We start from the raw sequence: 22,284 nt of genomic DNA, 5'->3' as shown, positions 1-22,284 counted from the left end.
CACTCTGTAGACCAAGCTGGCCTTGAACTCACCTGCCTCTGCCTCCTGAGTGCTGGGACTCAAAAGCGTGTGCCATCAACTGTTCAGCATTTGAAATGAATTTTATAACTTTGCTTTGGAGACTAGCCAGCTGTACGTAAATTGCTCGCCGTGTAACTGTGACAGCTCTGCACCCATTGGAAGGAAAGATGGACTTTGTTCACAAACTTTATTGTTCACATGCATGAGAATATTTTGTTAAAGACAACAGTAAGTTAAGATACTATGATGTTACAAGAGTGAGTTCCAGGACAGGCTCCAAAGCTACAGAGAAACCCTGTCTCAAAAAAACAAAAAGACAAAAACAAAATACTATGATGTTTTAAAAACACTTGAAATATTCTTTACATTTTGGTACCAATAACATCTCTAAAGGTTTTATATATTTGCATAGTCTTGCCACAGTGCTTAGAGTTCCTAGTAGTTAGTCACCAGGAAGGACGACTTAATCTTCTTATATGTCCTTCAGTAAGATCTCTGGCAAGGAATCTGTGCCTCATAGATTCCTCTCCTGCTTCACTAATGACCTGGGAGGTATGTGCATGTGTGTGCATATGTGTGTGTGCGTGCGTGCTTGTGTGCATGTGAGCATGTCTGTCTGTGTGTATGTGTAAATTCATGCATGTGTATGTGGACGTGCATGTGGGCGCACACACATGTGTGTATTTGGTGCTTTTCTAGAGATGGGGTTGGTATGTATTTTCTTCAGATAGAGTTAAACTACCTGATCAAACAGGACATTGTCTGCAAAACCAAAGCAGCAGCTCCAGAAGGCAAGGAAGGCAAGAAAGGGACTATATTTGGGATGTGGCCATAGCTCTGCTTGCGTGGTCCATGGCCCCCAGGGCCTCAAGCTGAGGAGTCAAAAGTAATGTGGAAAGGGGCCTGAGGGTAAGGTCTGCATGAGCCCTAAGTGTGACTGCAAAGAGGTGTGAAGAAAAAGGGACAAGAATCTTTTGGAAGGGCTGGAGAGATGGCTCAGAGGTTAAGAGCACTGACTGCTCTTCCAAAGGTCCTGAGTTCAATTCCCAGCAACCATATGGTGGCTCACAGCCATCTATAATGAGATCTGGTGCCCTCTTCTGGCATGCAAGCATACATGGAAGGAATGTTGTATACATAATAAATAAATTAATTAATTTTTAAAAAGAATCTTTTGGAAATAACCCAGGCAAATAGCCAGGGACAGAAACTGATATGTTCCTGTCTCCTAGACTGTGGGAGACTGGCTCAGAAAAGCGGGATGGGCATAACTTCTGATTAGATAAGTCATCTCAAAAGAGAGGTGCTCACGGCTGGGATCCTGCAGATGTCATCAGGGCGCTGTGAAGGAGCAGGAGCTAATAGGCTGGTCTAGTGGACAGGTGGACAATACACATGAGTAAATGAGGACTTGGAGTAAAGAATAGGAAATTATAGAAAAGGAAATTAAATATGGAGATTCTGGAAATAAAAAAGTTAGAAATTGCTCAGTGGTTAAGGGCACGCACTGTGCCAGGCAAGGCAGTACACGCCTTTAATCCCAACAGTCGGGAGGCAGGCAGGATGATCTTTGTGAGTTCCAGACCAGCTTGGTCTACAAAGTGAGTTCCAAGACAACTATGGCTGTGACACAGAGAAACCCTGTCTCAAAGAACAAAACAAACAAAAAACAAAACAAAACAAAAAAAAAACAACAACAACAAAAAAACCAAAAGAACAAAACAGAACAAAACAAAATAAAACAAAAAGAAAACTATTCATAGAATAAAAATAATTCTTTTGGGTGGTGGTGGTGCACACCTTTAATCCCAGCACTCAGAAGGCAGAGGCAATGGATCTCTGTGAGTTCGAGGCCAGTCTGGTCTATAAAGCAAGTTCTAAGACAGGCCCCGAAGCTACAGAGAAATCCTGTCTTGAAAAACAAAACAAAACAAAACAAAACAAAACAAAAAGAGTGTGCACTGCTCTTGCATAGGGTCTGAGTTTGGCTCCCAGAACCCATGTCAAGCTGCTCACAGTGCCTGTTCACTGAGCTTCAAAGGAGCTTCAAAGCTTTCACCTGAACTCCATGGACACTTCATACATGCACACACAGCCCACATATACATACACACATGACTGAAAAATAAAAGCAGGGTTGGGAATATAGCTCAGTGTAGAGTATTTGCCTTGCACATGCACTGAATCCCCAAGTTCAATTCTCAGCGCAAAATAAATATTAAATATAAATCTTTTCAAAAAGTTAGTATTAGAGATGAATTCTTTCAATAATGTTATTGCCAATCTAGGTAAAAATAAAGGGGGTAGGAGATCCATGAACTTGAGACTGGGTCAATAGAAATGGACCAAATGCAAAACCTACTAAAACCCAACTCCCCAAATGAAGCACCCAAGGTATGTGGAGCAATGTCACGTGAATGTGGAGACCCAGAAAGGGAAAATAAAGGAATATTTGAAGAGATAATGAAAATTTCCAAATGATAGAAAGTATTAAACGTCAGATTCAAGTCCAGAGAACCTAAGCAGAGTAAATACAAAGGAAAATACCTAATCATATCTCAGTGGAACCTGATGCCAAAGACAAAACAGCATTTCAATTAAATGTTTAATTATTTTAAGTTTACACACATAGGTGCTTTGCATATCTGTACATCATGAGCCTGCCTGGTGCCCAGGGAGGCCAGAAGAGGGCATCAGATCCCCTGGAATTAGAGATACAGTTGTTTGTTGCCATGTGGGTGCTGAGATTCAAACCCAGGTGCCCTGCAAGAGCAGCCAGTGCTCTTAACCACCAAGTCATTCCTTCACCCCCAAGAGAACATCTTAAAATTAGCCATAAACCCCCAAATATGCATGGGGTGTGCCTCAACAATAAAGTAATTGCCTAGTATGTATGAGGCCCTGGGTTTGAGAGTCAACCACACATGAACATGGCCATGCATGTGCACACACACACACACACACACACACACACCATAGAAGAAAGCAGCCTTCTCATTAGAAACTTTGGCAGCCAGATGGTTCCTGTGACCAGCTGTTTCCCTGCCTTGTAGGTACACAAGATCACCAAGTAGCCCAGGGAGCTATTAGCTTAGATCTCTGTCTGCAAAAACAATTGGGCTAGTGTCCCACGCGGCACGGGCCGCTAGTTCTCCACGGGCCTTTCCTCCCATGCTGTATGCACGAGGAGCTGGGCTGGTTTCTTCACCACCCCACAAAGACAGAGGGACTGGGTGTGTGTGCTAGTCACTATCTTGAATGCCCCTCAGCACAGGGCTGGGACAGAGTAGATACTCTAGAACAACCACAGCCCCGGCTACTGAGCACATCTGGAAGCACAGAAGCCAGGGTGCGGCTGAGGAACCATCACTGCTCCTTCCTGAAAGAGAGAACAGTCAGTAATAACGTGGGGTTGTCTGAAAGTCAAGATCCAGGTGCCCTCTCCCATCACCCAGTCAGTGGTGAGTCACCTGAGCCCGGTTGCCTTGCTTCCTGGGAGAGTGCCTTAATTGTAGAAGCCACTAGGAGGCAGCAAAGTGCTTGTTCAAGAGGCTCAAGGGGCGAAGCCGCTTTACAGAAAGCTTAGGAATCACACAAGGTGGATGGGTCCGGGGCCACGTGAGAAGGTGCCAGGCTGTGCGTGGAGGGCAAGTTTGGCAGAGGGAGAGGAATGACACAGAAGATCCTTGACCATCCTCTGAGCGTCTAGATCCTACAGAAGCTCTGTAGGAGTCCAGCTTCTCTCCTTCAGCCCCAGGCCACTTCCTTTTTGCCTGGCTACCCATCCCCATAAGGCCCTCAACACTGCAATGCAGAAATACGGTCTTGCAAATGATTATTTAGGCAACTACTTTTTAAGAATTCTGCCAGGAGGCCCTCCTGTGGATTTCTGCCAAGCACATGCCTCATTCATTCGTTCACTTACTCATTCAACAAACATCTGTTAAGCCCTTAACACTATGCACCCTGCCCAGAGGACTGTGTACACCGTAGAAACCAAGTCGAATTCTTCTGAAGGAATAGATTGCCCCTCCCCCTCCTGTGAAACTGCTTGCTCTTCATCTGAGCTTTCGATTTAGTTGTTCTTCTGCTTGGAAAGCAGATCAAATAAATGACTTTGTATTTACTGGTTGATTGATTGTTTTTGAGAAAGGGTCTCAATATTTAGGCACTGATGGCCTAGAATTCGCTATTTGGATCAGGCTTGCCTCAAACTCAGATATCTACCTGCCTCTACTTCCTGAATGCTGGATTAAAGGATGGCCATCCTGTCTGGTTACTGGTTGATTCTTACTCACTTTTTGAACACCTACTTTGGTGTCACATTTTGTATTAAGCACTGAGGACATAAATATGAGTAAAACACTTCTAATGAACTTACCACAAACACAGGGTCCTGCCTATATGTAAAGTTCTGAAATGTCACAACAATAAAACCAGGTTCATATATTCCTGAGAACTCACCATCCATCCATCCCCCATCCATCCCCCATCCATCCATCCCCCATCCATCCATCCATCATCCATCCATCCATTCATCCATCCATCCATCCATCCATCCATCATCCATCCATCCATCCATCATCCATCCATCCATCCATCCATCCATCATCCATCCTTCCATCCATCATTCATCCATCCCCCATCCATCCATCCATCCATCACCCATCCATCCAACCATCATCCATCCATCATCCATCCCCCATCCATCCATCATCCATCCATCACCCATCCATCCATCCATCCCCCATCCATCCATCACCCATCCATTCATCCACCACTCACTCAGCAATGGCTTCCTGGTATGCTGTGCTGACATGGTTTTTTGGGATTATGGCACTGAGCTCCCATGTCTCTTTCCACTCTGGAGACAGAGTGGTAACCGGTAGCAGGCTGGCAGATCTGAAAAGCAGCCCACGGCAGGTGTGTTGTAGAGCAGGGTGAAATGGAGAGAAGAGAAGTGTGATCACTGCAGGGACAGGGCTCAGGGATTTCAGTCAGTGTTGGAGGAGGAAAGACAGAACTACTTACAGGGAGCAGGGTCGGAGGACAAACAGAGAGGGAAGACCAAGAAGAATAAACCCCATTTATATCCTCAAAGGTTTCCAGTCAAGTGAGAGACAGACTAGCAAACCTCACCACATTCTCCCGTAACCACTCCACACTCTTCATGGTTTCCTTCCACTGTTCCATTATCTTCTGTCTCCGTTGGTGGGGGAGCAGGGGAGGGGACACTCCACTGCTTGGATTATCTCCCAAAATGACTTTACCTTGCCACAGGCTGCAGCTGTCAAAGAGATAAAGAGATTCTCACTTTGCAACATCTGTGTCATACCGTAGGTCCGATCTGGGCAAGGGCCTGGAGATTGAAAGAACACACAGGAGACCTGGCTCATTCAAGGAGATGTTTATTCAAATTTAGGGAAAACCTTAAACACCTAGCGGCTGCACAATGGAATACCCCCTCCCAGGTAGGTGGGAAATTACCACGCCCAAGGTGGAGTCAACAATGCCCTACAGCTAATCACCAGGCAGGGCAGAGGGAGCATAGGAACAAACAGGATGTTTTAGCTGGCTGACCAGAAACTGTCCTCAAGATGAAACCCGGGAGCAGGGGTAGACCCAGGGTCCACATGGACCTCCAATTCTATCCTGAGTCACAGAGCTGTAAAGCACACACACAACCGAACATCGCTCTCTTGAAACATTTTATTAGATGTATTCATTTTACTTTTTGTGTGTTTTGCCTGCATGTTTGTGTGCAATGCATGTTTGTATGTGTACCATGTGCACGCTTGGTGCTCACCAAGGTCACAAGAGCACTGGATGCCCTGGAACTGGAGTTATGGTTGTAAACTACCATGTGGGCGCGAGGAATTGTACCCACAACCAAACATCCCAAAAGCTGCCCACTGGTGTCTTCATCAGCTCACCCCAATCAGCCCAAACCTGTCCTTCTGCTTCTGCTCCTGTCTGAGAGCACGACCACCAGCCTCCTTCTGCCAGAAGAGGCGCCTCACCTCTCGCAGGCCCGTGTTCAGCCTACGTGTCTTCTGGGTGTCTTCTCTCCGCTAAGTACCCTAATTCAGGCCACCGATTGGGGTCTCACTTCAATTTTTAAACTATTTTATGTGTGTAAGTGTTTTGCCTGCATATATATCTCTATGCACCACCTGTGTACCTGGGATCCACAGAGGCCAGAAGAGGACATTGGCTCCCCTCGAACTGGAGTTGCACACAATTGTGAGCTGCTATGTGGTTGCTGGGAATCAAATGTGGGCTCTCTGGAAGAACAGCCAGTGCTCCTAACCACTGAGCCATCTCTCCAAACTGCCAAGGTTTCTTTAGTTTTATTTTCTTGCAAACAATGGTCCACACTAGGCTGAGAGATCTATACTATAGATGTCTTAGACCATCTCCACTTAAAAAAAACTCTTTAGTGGCCATTTTTTTCTTTCTGTTTGCTTGTTTGTTTCTCTGTGTAACAGCCCTGACTGTCCTGGAACTAGATCTGTACACCAGGCTAACCTCAAACTCAAAGATCCACATGCCTCTGCCTCCCTGGAACTTGCTCTAGTAGACCAGGCTGACCTCGAACTCACAGGAATCCACCTGCCTCTGCCTCCAGAGTGCTGGATTAAAGGCGCGCACCACCATCTGGCTTGCTCTTACTTTTCTAAAGAAAATGTTTGATCACTCTGCAAAGCCCTTCAGTTGACTGCATGGTACTCCATTACTTGGATGTACTGTGCTGCTGATTGGTCCTCTAGTGATAAGTATCTGAGTGTTTTCTAAACGTTTGCTACCAATGCTTTAACTTTGTATATAGTCTATTTGCCATGTGTGCAGGTATACTGGATCAAAGATCAGATGTTGCTGTAATTCCAACAGTGATAATTTGCATTTTGACCGATCATCAAACGTTTGAAATTATTGCCAATTTATAGGTTAAAAAAGTATATTTAAATATAATTTAAATTTTCTTGTGAGAGACATTAGTTTTTTTCTTTTTACTATGTGTAAAGGTCATTTATCTCTTCTGTCAACAACCCATTTTCTTATACAATTTTTGCTCTTTGTCATATTGATTGGAAAAGATTTTGTATATATAAAGCAAATTAGTTCCTTAGTCTGCGATATGAGTTGCAAATCTCCCCCCTGGTTTTCCATTCATCTTTGTTTATGGTGTGCTTTTGCTCTGCAGAAATTATAGATTTTTCTGTTGACAGAATTTGTCTTTCTTATGCTTTGAGAAATCCTGTACCATCTGAAAAACCCTTCCTCCACCATGACATTGTAAATTTGTAATTTTACTCTTGCATTTATTTAAACACGATTGATCTGTACAGATGTAATTTGGTGTATGAACTGAAGCAGAGACACTGAATTATTTTTTCCAGGTGGTTACACAGTTGTCTCAACAGTACTGACTGTATAATCTATCCTATCCCTGCTGACAGACAATGCTATCTTTATAACATCCTAATTTTTTTAATGTCTTGGATCTATTTCTGGGCCATTCTGTTCTCTTGGTGGAACTACTTATGTATGCACTGGCATTTTCTGGAGTTCACTGTACTGTTTGGGAGAGCTTCCTCCCTCTCATTAACCTTCCTTTTCAAAATGCTCATGGTTAGTTTGCTGTTGTTGCTGGGGCTGCTGCTGCTTAAATCAGTATAAATTTACACATGAACTTTATATTCAGGTTTTGTAGTCTATTGGTATTTTTATTAGACCATATTAAATTTATAGATTAGTTTATGGAGAGCTGACATCTTTATGATACTGAGTCTTTCTACTTCAAGATATACTGTGCTTTCCCATTTATCCAACCTTCTTTTTGTGCCTTTTGCTAGCATTTTTAAGTACCTAGATCTAGCATATTTATGATTAGATTGCTATTTCCTTTACTTGTTATTTCACTTGAATATCACATATTTTATTTCCTTATACTTTCTATTGAATTCATTTTAAAATGTATATTAACTTATGTCTATTTTGCTTAAAGTATCAAGTCTGATCTGAGTTGTATTCCACGGGCATGGGCATGCACGAGCACACACACACACACACACACACACACACATAAATGTAAAATATGTCTTATTTGTATTAGCTTATCAGTTTATGTTCTTGGACTTTCTTTTTTATTTTTATACATTTTTATTGATATTTATTGAGCTCTACATTTTTCTTTGCTCCCCTCCCTGCCTTTCCCCTCCCCCTTCAACCCTCCCCCAAGGTCCCCATGCTCCCAATTTACTCAGGAGATCTTGCCTTTTTCTACTTTCTACTTCCCATGTAGATTAGATCAATGTAAGTCTCTCTTAGTGTCCTCATTGTTGTCTAAATTCTCTGGGATTGTGGTTTGTAGGCTGGTTTTCTTTGCTTTATGTTTAAAAACCACTTATGAGTGAGTACATGTGATAATTGTCTTTCTGGGTCTGGGTTACCTCACTCAAAATAATGTTTTCTAGCTCCATCCATTTTCCTGCAAAATTCAAGATGTCATTATTTTTCTCTGCTGTGTAGTATTCCATTGTGTAAATGTACCACATTTTTCTTATCCATTCTTCAGTCGAGGGGCATTTAGGTTGTTTCCAGGTTCTGGCTATGACAAACAAAGCTGCTATGAACATAGTTGAGCACATGTCCTTGTGGCATGATTGAGCATCCTTTGGATATATACCCAAAAGTGGTATTACTGGGTCTTGAGGAAGGTTGTTTCCTAAATTTCTGAGAAATTGCTACACTGACATCCAAAGGGGCTGTGCCAGCTTGCATTCCCACCAGCAATGCAGGAGTGTTCCCTTTTCCTCACAACCTCTCCAGCATAAGTGTTTTTGACCTTGGCTATTCTTACAGGTGTAAGATGGAATCTCAGAGTTGTTTTGATTTGCATTTCTCTGATGACTAAGGATGTTGAACATTTCCTTAAGTGTCTTTCAGCCATTTTAGATTCCTCTGTTGAGAGTTCTCTGTTTAGGTCTGTACTCCATTTTTTTTTTAAACTGGATTATGTGTTCTTTTGGTGTCCAATTTCTTGAGTTCTTTGTATATTTTGGAGATCAGACCTCTGTCTGATGTGGGGTTAGTGAAGATCTTTTCCCATTCTGTAGACTGTCATTTTGTCTTGTTGACCATATCCTTTGCTTTACAGAAGATTTTCAGTTTCAGGAGGTCCCATTTATTGTTTCTCTCAGTGTTTGTGCTGCTGGGGTTCTATTTAGAAAGTGGTTCCATGTGCCAATGCGTTCAAGTGTACTTCCCACTTTCTCTTCTATAAGGTTCATTTGGACTTGATTTTTGTGCATGGTGATAGATATGGGTCTATTTTCATTCTTCTACATGCTGATATCCAGTTATGCCAGCACCACTTGTTAAATATGCTTTCTTTTTTTCCATTTGATATTTTTTGCTTCTTTATCAAAGATCAGGTGTTTGTAGATGTGTGGATTGATATCCAGGTCTTCTATTCGGTTCCATTGGTCCTCCTGTCTGTTCTTATGCCAATACCAGGATGTTTTCAGTACTGTAGCTCTGTGGTAGAGTTTGAAGTCAGGGATTGTGATGCCTTCAGAAGTTCTTTTATTGCCCAGGATTGTTTTGGCTATCCTGGGTTTTTTGCTTTTCCATATGAAGTTGAGTACCGTTCTATCGAGATCTTTGAAGAATTTTTCTGGGATTTTGATGGGCATTGCGTTGAATCTGTTATTCTTAGACTTTCTAAATAAGCTATTGTCTTAGCTCTTGTCTGTCACTATAAGGGTCACGGTCAGAAGCACATTAGGGAAGAAAGGCTGTATTGGGATTTGGATTACAGGTCCATCTTCAGGGGTCGTCAAGGCAAGTGCTCAGAGAAGAAACCTGGAGGCAGAAACTGAAGCAGGGGCCATAGAGGAGTTCTTTTACTGCCTTGCTCTTCACGGCCTCCTTAATGTGCTTTCTTACACAAGCCAGGACCACCTTCCTAGGTATGGCGGCTCCCACTGTTATTCTTTTTTAAAGATATAATGATGGGGTTCCCACGAGGAACAACGGTCCCAGGAGGGTAGCAGGTGACCCTCAGCAAGTCCCCTGAGGCCTTGGCGGGAGGGAGACAGATAGAAGCATCAAGCAGAGAAAGAGTTTATTTAGTGGGTTATGGAGGGAAAAGGAAAAGGGGAGAAGGGGGGGAAGAAGAGAGAGAGAAGAAGAAGAAAAAGGAGAGAGAGAGAGAGAGAGAGAGAGAGAGAGAAAGAGAGAGAGAGAGAAGTTACTTCTCCAGAAGAGAGACAAAGAGAGCCAATGCAGGCTGGAGGAGGCAGGATATCCACTTCCCTTGGTGGAAGGGGAGGGGTTGAGAGAGGGCAGGGCTTGTCTCTTAAAGGGACAGAGTACCCAGGTGACAGGACAAGCTAGTAGATTATAACATTCTCATCTCTTTCTTATAATAAAAAGGCGGGAGATTAGGCAAAAGAGGTTAAAGGAATTGGGATGGCAGATTCTCAAGACTGTTTCCAGTTTATTTATGGGCATCATCTTGTAGGGGGACCTGAAAAAGCTGGGTGCTGGTCACATCCTGGCGTAGCTTGTCTCTTTGCTTCTGTCTGGTGTTTGTGGTATGGAAATGTTCAGTGTCTCTTAGATCTGTTTAAGGTGGATCCTTTAATTCAGCTCCCTGGAACTCACAAGAATGTTTAGGGTTTGTGAAAGCATACGTTTTAAATAGCAACTTATTTATATCAGGATGACTGTGACAGATATTTTTATATAATAAAAAGTCTCTTTAAGACTATGAAAGGAAGCATGAGAGAGAATTTTGTTTACTTGTATTTTATAGAAATTTGTTTGGTGAGGTTATCCTTTTAAATGACAAAACCTCTCAGCTGTCAAACTGCATCAGAGATCTTTGAGAAGGATAAAATTTTACTTGAATTATTAATTAAAAATGACAAAGAACTTACTTGGTTGGCACCTGGAGGTACTTCTCAGGATCCTCCATGGTTGCTGAGAGGTCGTATTTGCCTTTTGCTAATTTGTACAGGACCTTCCAGGCTCCAGAAGATCCTGTGGGCTAAGAAATCTGGAGGAAGGTCTGGAGACATGGTCCAGTAGTTAAGAGCACTGGCTGCTCTTCCAGAGGACCCAGGTTCAATTTCCAGCACCCACATGGCAGCTCACAACTATTTGAAGATCCAATTGCAGGGGATCTGACACCTTCACACCAATGCACATAAAATTAAGTTAAATAAACCATAAAAATATTAAAGAAAAAAGAAAGAAAAAGAAATCTGTAGGAAGACAAGCCTACCTTGACCTGAGTATCTAGGCTGTCGATTCTGGTGATTCTGTCCACATCTGGAGATTTTCAGTTTAGATGAAAGGCAGTTTTTCCCAGTGGTCCGCGCTTGGCAGTTGAAGCAAACTGGACATTGTTTTCTGCCTATCTGTCTTCTGTCTTCTTGGGAGGAAGTAGAGTGCTGCTGCTAAGAGCCAACTTGTCTCTTTTTGTTATAAAAAGTTTTTAATTAAGTATTAATTATAATTAAGTATTTAAATGCCATATTCCCCAGATCTCTGAGCAGTAGAGGGCTGCTTACCAGGCATAGATGAGTTATAACTACAGTATAGAATCTGCCTGGAGAGCTGGATCCGAGCTTGACTGTACTGGCTCTCAACTTAACAGGCAAGATTTATACTTGTAAAAGACAGAAAGAAGAAAAAAAACTGCTTCCAATAAAAGGTTAACAGTAGAACTGAAAATAGTAGAGAACAGCTTAATATATTTTAAAGCTAGCCAGGTGGTGGTGGTGCACACCTTTAAGCCCAGTACTTGGGAGGCAGTGGCAGGCGGATCTCTGTGAGTTCGAGGCCAGCCTGGGCTACAAGAGCTAGTTCCAGGACAGGCTCCAAAGCTACAGCAAAACCCTGTCTCGAAAAAACAAATATAGATAGATAGATAGATAGCAGGGTTGAATTAAATATACTGTATTTTTTGTAAGAGACTTAAAAGTACATACCAATTTAAAACATGAGACTTGTTTTTGTAATCTGAAATGAGATACAATGAACAGACAATTATAACATTTAACAGTAAACATAGATGCATTTAAGTTATACATATGCACACTCACACACACACACACACACACACACACACATGCAGTGAACAGGAATTGAGCAAAGTGGATGCTTTTGGTGGGCCCTACCAAAAGCACGCCACTGCACAAAACAGTGCATATAACATATAACAGAGTCAGCACTGGGGAACCAGACAGGAGTACCTCAGTAAAGATAGTGGGACTTGGTCACCTGATCTGGGCCTCAGTTAAGATGGTAGTGAAGTCACCTGACCTCAGCCAAAATGGCAGCAGTCACATGTTGTATGGAGAAGCCACGTTTTTTTGAGCCGCAGGAGTTTTAAATATAATAACACCACAGTGGACTAGGTCCTCCCAAATCAATCATCCATCAAAAAATACCCCACAGACCTGCCTGCAGGCCAATCTAATGGAGACATTTTCTCAGTTGAGTTTCTTCTTCCTAAATAACTCTTGTGTCTGTAATGGTTTAAGTAAAATGCTGCAGGCGGCAGGCAGCAGGCAGTGGGCAGCAGAGCCGAGACCACAGCAAGCCACAAAGGCAGCCAGGTCCCAGGCAGGAAGCCACATGAGAGACCAAGACGGATAGGCACTCCATGCACAGTGAAAGTTGGATATTTATTTAGCAGGTTATGGAAGGGACAGGGAGAAGGTAAAAGAGCAGAGAGAGGAGAAAGAGAGAGGAAGAAACAGAGGGGGAGGGGAGAAGTGGGGAGAATGGAGAGACAGAAACTGCCTCTTTGAGAGAGAGACAGAAAGGAAGAGACTGCAAGCAGGAAGAAAGATCTGCCTGCCTCAGAGGATGGGGGAGGGAGTGGGTGGGGCTTGTCTCTTAAAGGGACAGGACAGACCATTACAGTGTCTAAAATCTAAAAAGGCCAAAAACCTAAAAAAGGAAAGCTACCATCCTAAACATTTTAATTCTTGATTTTTTTGTTTGTTTGTTTGTTTTTCAAGACAGGGTTTCTCTGTAGCTCTGGCTGTCATGGAACTAGCTCTTGTAGACCAGGCTGGCCTCAAACTCACAGAGATCCACCTGCCTCTGCCTCCCAAGTGCTGGTCTTAAAGGTGTGCACCACCACTGCCCGGCTAATTCTTGATTTTTAGGTCTCATTCTTTTCTCTTCTGTAATTACATAGGCAAGTAATTTCAAAGCCGTGTTAAATAAAACAGCTACAGGAGCAAACCTTGTCACGTGTCTCAATGTAATGGGAATAATCTAATTTCTTTATTAAGTATAATTATAAACTTTGGACTAAATGTGTAAATTCTGGGGGGTTTGTTTTTGCTTTTGTTTTTCGAGATCAGGTTTCATAACAGCCTTGCCTGCCCTGAAACTTGCTTTGAACCAGTCTGGCTTCAAACTCTCAAGGATCCAGCTGCCTCTGCCTCCTGAGTGCTGGGATTAAAGGTCACTCTACCACTATAACCAGCTGAGTGGAAATTTAATCATGTTGAAAAAAGTTAACCATGGGGCTAGTGAGATGTCTCAATGGGTAAAGACATGGGCTGCCAAGCCTGACAACTGGAGTTCAGTCCCAAACCGATCTGTTGGAAGAAGAGAATTAACTCCCATAAGCTGTGCTCTGACATCCACAAATTTGTCATAACACATACAATGTTATGGGGGAGGGGAGGAGGGAGAGGGAAAGAGAGGGAGGGAGAGGAGGGAGAGGAGGGAGAGAAGGAGAAAGGGAGGGAGGGAGAGAGAAGGGAGGGAGTAGAGAGAGGGAGAGAAGGAGAAAGGGAGGGAGAGAGGGGGGAAGGAGAGAGAGGGAGAGGGAGAGAGAAGAGGGGTGAGAGAGAAGGAGAAAGGGAGGGAGAGAAAGAGAGGGAGAGAGAGAGGGAGAGAAGGAGGAGAGAGAGGGGGAGAGAGGAGAGAGAGAAGGAGGGAGGGAGGGAGAAGGAGGGAGAGGGAGAGAGAAGAGGGGTGAGAGAGAGAGAGAAAGAGGGTCCACTCTCAGGGAATGAGGCTTTGCATTCGGGATGCAAGGCGTTAAATGTCTGTTTTCGGGATATGAAGCTCTGTACTCGGGAGACAGAGCATTAAATGTTTAGGCAAGGCATTTAATATTTCTGCTTTTCAGGAGGCAGGCTTGGAGGATCTCTCCTTCCACGAGGCCAGGTACCTGGGCCATTGTGAGAAGTGAGATAACCGTCCTGCTTTTGCACCCTCTTTTAAGTCAGTTCGAAACTGCCCTTTGCTTGATCCTTCCGATAACCAGGTGTCCTAGGTTATCAGTATCAATTGGCCACAGAAGGGTGGGGGTCCCTCTTGTATGGCAAGATTATTTCGTTACCATGGTTGCTGGGTGCAGCCTCCCCATCTGGCAGGGCCAGATGGGTGTGGCAGCCTTCAAGCGGGCAAAAGTTCTCTTAATATTTCACTTTAGTAATTTTCCATACCACACACAAGAAGAAATGCTTTTACATTACACCAAGTTGTATTCATTCTTATTCTATAAATTTCCTGTTCTATCTACACTACAGATTTCCCTTTCTTTATTCATTCAGAGGAATCTGGTTCCATGCTCATTACACCCTTAATCCTAGCACTCAGGAGGCAGAAACAGGAGGATCTCGGTGAGTTCTCGGCCAGCCTGGTCTACAGAGTGAGTTCCAGGACAGGCTCCAAAGCTACAGAGAAACCCTGTCTGGAAAAAACAAGCAGAAAGAAAGAAAGAAAGAAAGAAAGAAAGAAAGAAAGAAAGGAAGGAAGGAAGGAAGGAAGGAAGGAAGGAAGGAAGGAAGGAGAAAAAAGAAAGGAAAAGAAATAAAAGCAAGCAGTTTGACTCCAGATCCTATGTTCCCAAACACTGTGTTCTAATCTCTCAGGAGTCTTGAGTCCTGAGCCAAGGACCCCTGAACATGGCCCTCACTGTAAGCCACATCCATACCAGGAAAAGAGAGCTGGACCCTGAGGGCTAACTAAACTGGATGACTGAAGTCATTGCTACCATTTTTTTTTCTTCATCTATACCCTCTGGTCTTTGTGAGCTCCACTTCCTCTACTTTGCTTTGTATGTTGGGCAGGGTCCCTGCACAGGTCTTGGCCCTTCCTCATTCTACCTGTCTCTACTCTTCCCTAGGCATTCACATCTGCATCTTCTGGTGACTTTCTGTGCATCTCCAGACCTCTTTCCTAGCCAAGCTCTCACATCTGCCTTGTAAACTCAGTACCTCCACCAAGACGCCTCACAGCGAGCACAGGTGCCCGAAACTGAACCTATTTAACTCGGAGCTCTTTATTTCTGCGCCTACACAATTCTGGGCCTCCCACAGACTCTTCCTTTCTAGTAATTAAAGCTGATTGCTCAACGAATATAAAGTATGTACTTTAGTACTGAAATAAACAAAACCAAAACCAAAAACCAGACCCAAACAATTGCCCTCAGAGCCAAACAGTTGGGCCGGCATGAGGAGGACAAAGGCAACTGAAGCATAGGAGATTGTTCAGTGCTGAGAGCCAGGCTGATCCAAGGCTTTCTGGAGATCCCAATGTATGGAGAAATGACTAATACTTTGTCAAAACCCAGGAACAAGCTTGACAAACCCAGGACCTTGGGAGCTTCCCGCAAGGCCCTGACTTAAGGGAAAGGAACAGAAGTTCCCAGTCTAAAACCAGAAATCTGCTTGGCAAGGCCAGCAAAACAGCCTGGGGCCAGAGTCTGGGGAAACCTTCGCCTGGGGTTGGAGAACCTGCTCTTCTCCCCCTCGGACCGCTGGTCAGGTCATTAGGCCCAGGCTGCTGTGTGCTAGGTGACTAGAGATATACTCTGTTCCTTTTTATGCAACAATGCTTGATTAGCTTCCTGATGACTTTGCCCCAATATATGATTGTTTTCTGCTGATTTTGTTTCATTTCTCCCCTGAAAAAAATGTATATAAGTTGGTCTCCTTCTTAATAAACTTGCTTGACCTAAGGCATAGCTTGTGAAGACCCCAACCCCAGCTTTCCCATCTTCTCTACCCTCTCACCCGTCTAGGATCACTGAAGAATGACCTACTGGTACAGGTCATATTAGCCCGGAACCCCATTTGTTATGCATATACCCTAAGGCAGTAACACATTTGGCAGCTGAGTTCCTTCACCTGCTTGTGTTGTGCACACAAGGCACCAGGCAACTTCAGAATTCCTTCAACCCTCTGTGTGCATCAGGTTATGAGTAATCTCACCTTTGAACAGTAATTTAACTGTCCCTGCTTCTAGTAATGATCAAATTAAAACAGTTTCTATTCTGTTGTATTCCCAACATATCAGGGTAAGAACAATAGAAGGCCGATCCAGTCTGAACTGGTTTTAGGTACATGCAAAATTGTGTCTTCTGGTAAGTTTTAGGGGGCGTCTATTTGCCATCTTATGCTTATACATACTTGAGTGTGCATATGATTAAAATCAGATGCATTATGGGAAGGGGCATGTGTAATAGGAAAACAACGTATGGTTCAATCTATTAATTAAAATAGAGAAACACTCAGCTTTTTAGATCCAATAAAAAGAGACCTCAGGCTTTAGCTTAGGGACCTTCAGGGCCATCTCCTCATGTGGTCTGATGGGCCAGACCATGCCCGTGTAGAAGGGCATTCTTCTACAACCTGTACCGTTGCTTTGGTCTGATAAAGTTAGCCTGCTACTTCTGCCAATCTGCCCGAGCCCTTCTTTTCCACTCTTTGAACAAGAGGTCCAGAAGGCCACACATTGATGACAGGATGAGGTCAGAGAGGCAGCTGCTTTCTTCCAAGAAGAGCGGGGGTTTCACACAGTGGTCAGAATAAGTAGAAGTTCACAGGAATAGGAGCACCTTGGGTGCTGTGAATTCATGGTAGGAAGGGCAGGTGGAACCTGAGGACTTGGAGCAGGAGATGGAGGGAAAGCTGGCAAGGTGGTTTGAGATGTGAGATATTCTGTTCCTTTCTCAGCAGGTTTGCTATGCATTATATGATTCCCCTGCTTCCATGGCCAAGCAGCTGCAATTTCAGGTGTGGGTCACAGCAGCCACCCAGGTTCTTAGGCTGTCTGGGTCTTGTTTTTTATCCCCTTTCTTTCCTAGGGCTAATTCCAAAGACACAACATAGATCACAATGTCACAGCCAAATTAATTAAAGCAAACCACACCATCACAACTAAATTAATTAAAGTAGATCACACCATCACAGCCAAATTAGTTAAAGCAGATCACACCATCGTAGTCAAATTAGTTAAAGCAAATCACACCATCATAGCCAAATTAGTTAAAGCAGATCACACCATCATAGCCAAATTAGTTAAAGCAAATCACACCATCATAGTGAAACTAATTAAAGCAAGCATGATGTGACATTTCCCTCTGTATGATGTGAATGTTTTATTACCATTTGCTAATAAAGAAGTTGCAACGGCCTATGGTAGAGCAGAATATAGCAAGCTGGAAAATCCAAGCAGAGATAGAGGAGGAAAGAAGGCAGAACCAGACATATGCCATGTAGCTGCCCGAGAAGCAAGCAGTGAGGTAACAAACCACGAACCTCGTGGTAAAATATAAAATAACAGACGTGGGTTAATTTAAGATGTAAGAGTTAGTTAATAAGAAGCCTGAACTAATAGGCCAAACAGGGTTATAATTAATATAGTTTCTGTATGATTATTTGGGGCTAGGCGGCCAGGAAACAAAAAAGCAGTCTCCACTTACACAAGTATCCCTACTGTCCTGGAACACACTCTGTAGACCAGGATGACCTTAAACTCAGAAATCCTTCTGCCTCTGCCTCTGAAGAGCTAATGAAAGACCCCCGATATTGGAAGACTCTCACTCAAGCCTCGGGATAACGCGACCCCCCCCCCACCCAGTAACTCACGAGAGACCTTCCTTGCTGCAATCACACGAGGTTTAATGACAAGACGACAAGACGGGAACTGGGGCCGAGACTCATAACCCACACAGGGGAAGAGTTCGACCCCGAGTAACCGGGAGAAGTGGTTTTTATAGGAAGAAGCCACGCAGCCCAGTAATCCAAAAGGGGGGCAGAGAGGGTGTCACAGAAAATTCCAAAAATTCCAGTGATGATTACAAGGGGGCAACTCCCTACCTCTCAAGATCATTCTCAAGGTCATAAACAGCTAGTTCCTATTCTAAAAATACCAATGATAATTTCTAGGGGGTGATAATTACTAGGGGGAATCTCCCTGTTTCTCAAGATTACAATCTACCTTTATCTTCAGCTAGTTCCTGAAACCCTGAAATTGGCTAATCCTAGATTTCTGATTCTTCTCTTCCTGCTAGATTTTTGGCTCTATTTTCCTGCTAGGGGGGATCTGGATTTATCCAGGTCTTTCACTGGGACTAAAAGTGTGCACCACCACTGCTGGCAATACAAGATTTTTAAATTTGAGTACACAGGTTGCCTCCCCTAAGGTGGGGCTCAAGATGTCAGCCTTGGACATGGGAAGATAAGATTTTTATAGGTTAGGAGGTTTCCGAATGGGGGGTTTGACAGGCATAAGTTAGTAATAATAACCTTTAAATCAAATACATGATTGCAAGGTGGTCATAAGATAGTCGTAACAATAGATAGTCACAATAACTTTTGAAACAGTTGCCGTTTCCTGGAGTAGGCAATACAGAACCATTTGTAGCTAAGGCTACAGGTGGGGCATAGCCCAATTCTTGAGAAACAGAGGGTTAATCACAAACAGGAGTTCACCCCCTGAACTCAATTCCTAAACCCCTGAACTGAACCCCTGAGCTCACCCCCTGAGCTGAACCCCTGAGCTCACTCTGAGCTGAACCCCTGAGCTCACCCCCTGAGCTGAACCCCAGTTCACCCACACTGGAACTGCTGCCTGAAAGACCCTAATTTCTAGGGTTCAGGGAAGAATCCCCCAGACTCAATAAGCCACGCCAATGGATGCAAACAGCAAGAGGATTCTTTATTGTTGAAGGCGCCAATGGGAGACTCAGTACTCCAGTGAGACTGAGCCCCCCTTGTATTTTTCCAGCAAGTATTTATCAGGTCTCAGATGTTACATAACGGGGAAGCATAGCAACAACAACATCATTCGTCAACTCAAATTAAATTAACATATGGGGTGGATCAACATCAGGACAAAAACAAGTCTACAAAAACAAGTCTAAATTAAGCTAGTTTCAGCCAGTTTCTGCCCCCTTGGGTTTCAATACACAAAGGACTGGGTGTTTTTCTCAAGACTGCTTCTGCGGCCCACAGATATCCTGTTTTTATCCTCTAGGCAGGTGCAGCCGGTCTTAAGACTGCTTCTGCTGCCCATAGATATCCTGTTTTGCCCTGGCTTAGTTGATCAAAACATCTGTCCTTAAACTGTTTTTGTGCGAACACAATAAAATGAACAAGCACAGAAACCAGGGACTGAGGATGGGGTCCTGCTGTGATAAACATGACCCACACATGGTTCCTAGGCCTCTGGAACTGGTTTTGGGTTGGGGAGTGGAAGACTTTGGGGTGGTAGGCAAGAGGAGTCCTAGAAAGCTCTATACACAGATCTTTTAACGCCATTATGGTGTGAGTTTGGAAGAGCGGAGCCCAAACAACAGGCAGACGGTAAGTGCCCTGCTCCCAGGATCTCATCAGGAGCAGACAGCGCCATTCTTGTTGCCTTCTGCCAAACAACCTGGCTGCACTCTGCTCAAGTCTTGAGAAAGTGAGTGAGGCTGATTAAAAAGTAATAAATGAATCTGGGGGGTAGGAAATGTCACGACTGTTATTCTTTTTTAAAGATATAAGGGGTTTAGGCTGGTCCCATGAGGGGTGGCCGACCCATGAAGTGTAGCAGTGAATGACCCGAGACCTCGGCGGTACCCCAGGCCTCAGCTAGTCCCCTGAGGCCTTGGCAGTCACCTTGGCAGGTGGGAGATTGTGGCAGGTGAGAGACAGCCAGATACATCATTCAGAGAGAGAGTTTAGGTATAGAGTTCATTTAGTGGGAAAAATTTAGAGTTCTTGGAGGGGAAAGAGAAAGGGAGAAGGGGAGAAGGGGGAAGAAGAGAGAGAGGCACAGAAGGAGAGATGGGGAAGGGGGAGAGAGAGAGAGACAGAGAGAGAGAAACCCGTGAACAGAAGTTACTTCTTCAGGAGAGAACCAGTGCAGGCTGGAAGAGGCGGGATATCCTCTTCCCTTGGCAGAAGGGGAGGGGTTGGGAGAGGGTGGAGTTTTCTCTTAAAGGGACAGTGTACCCAGGTGACAGAGACCAGGCCAGCAGATCATAACAATGACTACACAGTGTTCAGGCTATATTCATGGTTACTGCTCACTAAACTTATCCAACAGTAAAAGAGAGAGCCAGGCAATAGGAAAGGTGCCCTGCAAGCAATACCCCATCCACTGAGACACTAGCCTGAGAAAACTAAAATTTGAGAGTCTAAACTGAGACTACCACTGAAAATATTCACTGTTTGAAAGCAGTAACTAGAGAGACGCTGCTTCCCCAGGTGCTTCAGGTGTGGCACTAGTGTGTACAGAAGCCAATACAACTGTGATAGAAAGGGGGCAGACTATATCTTGAAGCAACAGTAGAACTTAGTGGCACCCACATGGTGTTGGCTTTATAAGTGTTGCAGGATATTTGATCACACTATGAACCCCGAGATTATGTTATTTATTGGGAAAACCTGTTTCTAGTTATGATGTGGCTCAACCCTAGTGTTAAGTTGGGAGTGTAGGCCCCAGCACCTTGCGTCTATCCTAGCCCCCTGGCCCTGAGAGTTAGTACTTAGACTCCAAATCCCAGCAGGCCAGCACTCCCACAGAATATTTAAGTGAACTCCCAAAAGAGAAACACGTGGTCTCTTTTTCTTCCTCCCAGTGATCGTGTTTGGACGGCTTCCCAGTTCCCCCTCGGGAATTCCCCTTAAACCTGGATATCTCTTAATTTGACTTGTTTTGATTTGGCTTGGTTGGGATTTTGCAGAGAGCTCGCGTTAGGAAAATATTCCTAACACCTAGAACTCACCTTTAATCCAAGAGCTTTCTGCTTATTGTAAACAGGATTAAAGTCAACCATAGGTCAAGAGGCCAGGTAAGCAACCAGTTGACAGGAAAAAACCATAGAGTGCAAGAGGTAGTCAGGAGGACGGATAGAGAGGCACACAGGAAGTACAAGGGAGGGGCACCAGTCTGAGAGTTTTGAGACAGCCTAAAAGAAAGTTCTTTCTGGGATGTCAGTGGAGGTTTTCACCCCAGCATCTGGCTCCTGATTTTTATTGATAAAATCAAACGATTGAGATTTAGTCAGAGACAACATTTGGTACTCCAAAATGTACCACAACCACCAGACAGAGAAATCATGCCAACTGCAGACAAACTGAGAAGACAACAGATTTGGCTAGCTACCTGGAAAGTCCTCAAAGAGAGAGTTAAGTATTATTAAAAGAAAAAAATCTTTCCCTCATTAAGGATGGGAGATGTCATAACACAGGCATTAGCATCCTCTGCAGTCCTACTGTAAGTGGCTTGGAAACAGAAGCTTAAAAAAAGAGAATGACTTAACTGAGACTGACATAATAGCAGTTGTAATTACCAGCAGTCTGGTAATTCACATTTTAACTTAGACCGACATAATAACAGTCGTAATTACCAGCAGTCTGGTAATTCACATTTTTCCCTTAATAAATATTTTGTGTCAAATATGAAAAATGAATTGATAAGATACAAGCCTTAAAAAGACTTATAAATGAAAATAAAAAAATACTCAGAAACAGACAGGAATTTAGACAAGAACCTACCACACCACATGATGAAACTGAAGAGGGGCAGCACAAAATTGTTAGAAAGCCAACCTTAGTTTATCCAGTTACTACAAGAATGATGAGGAGACAATAAATACCCCAAAGGTTGTATAGAAGTTAAATGGAGTCCTATAGAAATACTAGATTTGAGGAGATTTAAGGAAGCAGTAATTTCATATGGTATTCATTCACCCTATGGGGAACAAATATTAAATTCATGGTGTTGGACTAGAAGTCCAAACATCAGGAAGGAGTTGCTCCAGACACCACTCTCATAACCACAATTGATGCAAAAGCAAGAGGATTTTTATTCTGTCATGACAGGGCCCTTCAGGTTCGGAATATGAAGGACATCCGATAGCTGTTACAGTCCATCTTTTAAAGCGAAAAGTTGCAGACACAAGGGGGGAACCTGTAGGTTGTTTTCCAACTTATTGGATTA

The 22,284-nt window shown here is 43.7% G+C and overlaps 1 long non-coding RNA gene across 2 annotated transcripts; it reads right to left on the bottom strand.

Annotated features, from left to right (window-relative positions):
• Positions 1 to 8,268: 8,268 nt before the first annotated feature.
• Positions 8,269 to 12,849, bottom strand: LOC125407161 (uncharacterized). 2 transcript variants are annotated; one of them, XR_014997907.2, is made up of 5 exons: positions 12,495 to 12,849; positions 12,024 to 12,054; positions 11,315 to 11,507; positions 10,968 to 11,220; positions 8,269 to 10,687 (listed from the first exon to the last, which is right to left on the bottom strand). It is a non-coding gene; the product is annotated as an uncharacterized LOC125407161 (long non-coding RNA). The 2 variants fall into 2 exon arrangements; XR_007234127.3 differs by having other exon boundaries at positions 8,269 to 10,681.
• Between the last annotated feature and the right edge of the window lie 9,435 nt (positions 12,850 to 22,284).

Source organism: Myodes glareolus, chromosome 19 (genome assembly GCF_982192425.1).
Source record: "Myodes glareolus chromosome 19, mMyoGla1.1, whole genome shotgun sequence".
In the NCBI taxonomy this organism is placed as follows: domain Eukaryota; kingdom Metazoa; phylum Chordata; class Mammalia; order Rodentia; family Cricetidae; genus Myodes; species Myodes glareolus.
Note: the sequence above shows the minus strand (reverse complement) of the source record. Positions and strands in the feature narration are given on the sequence as shown.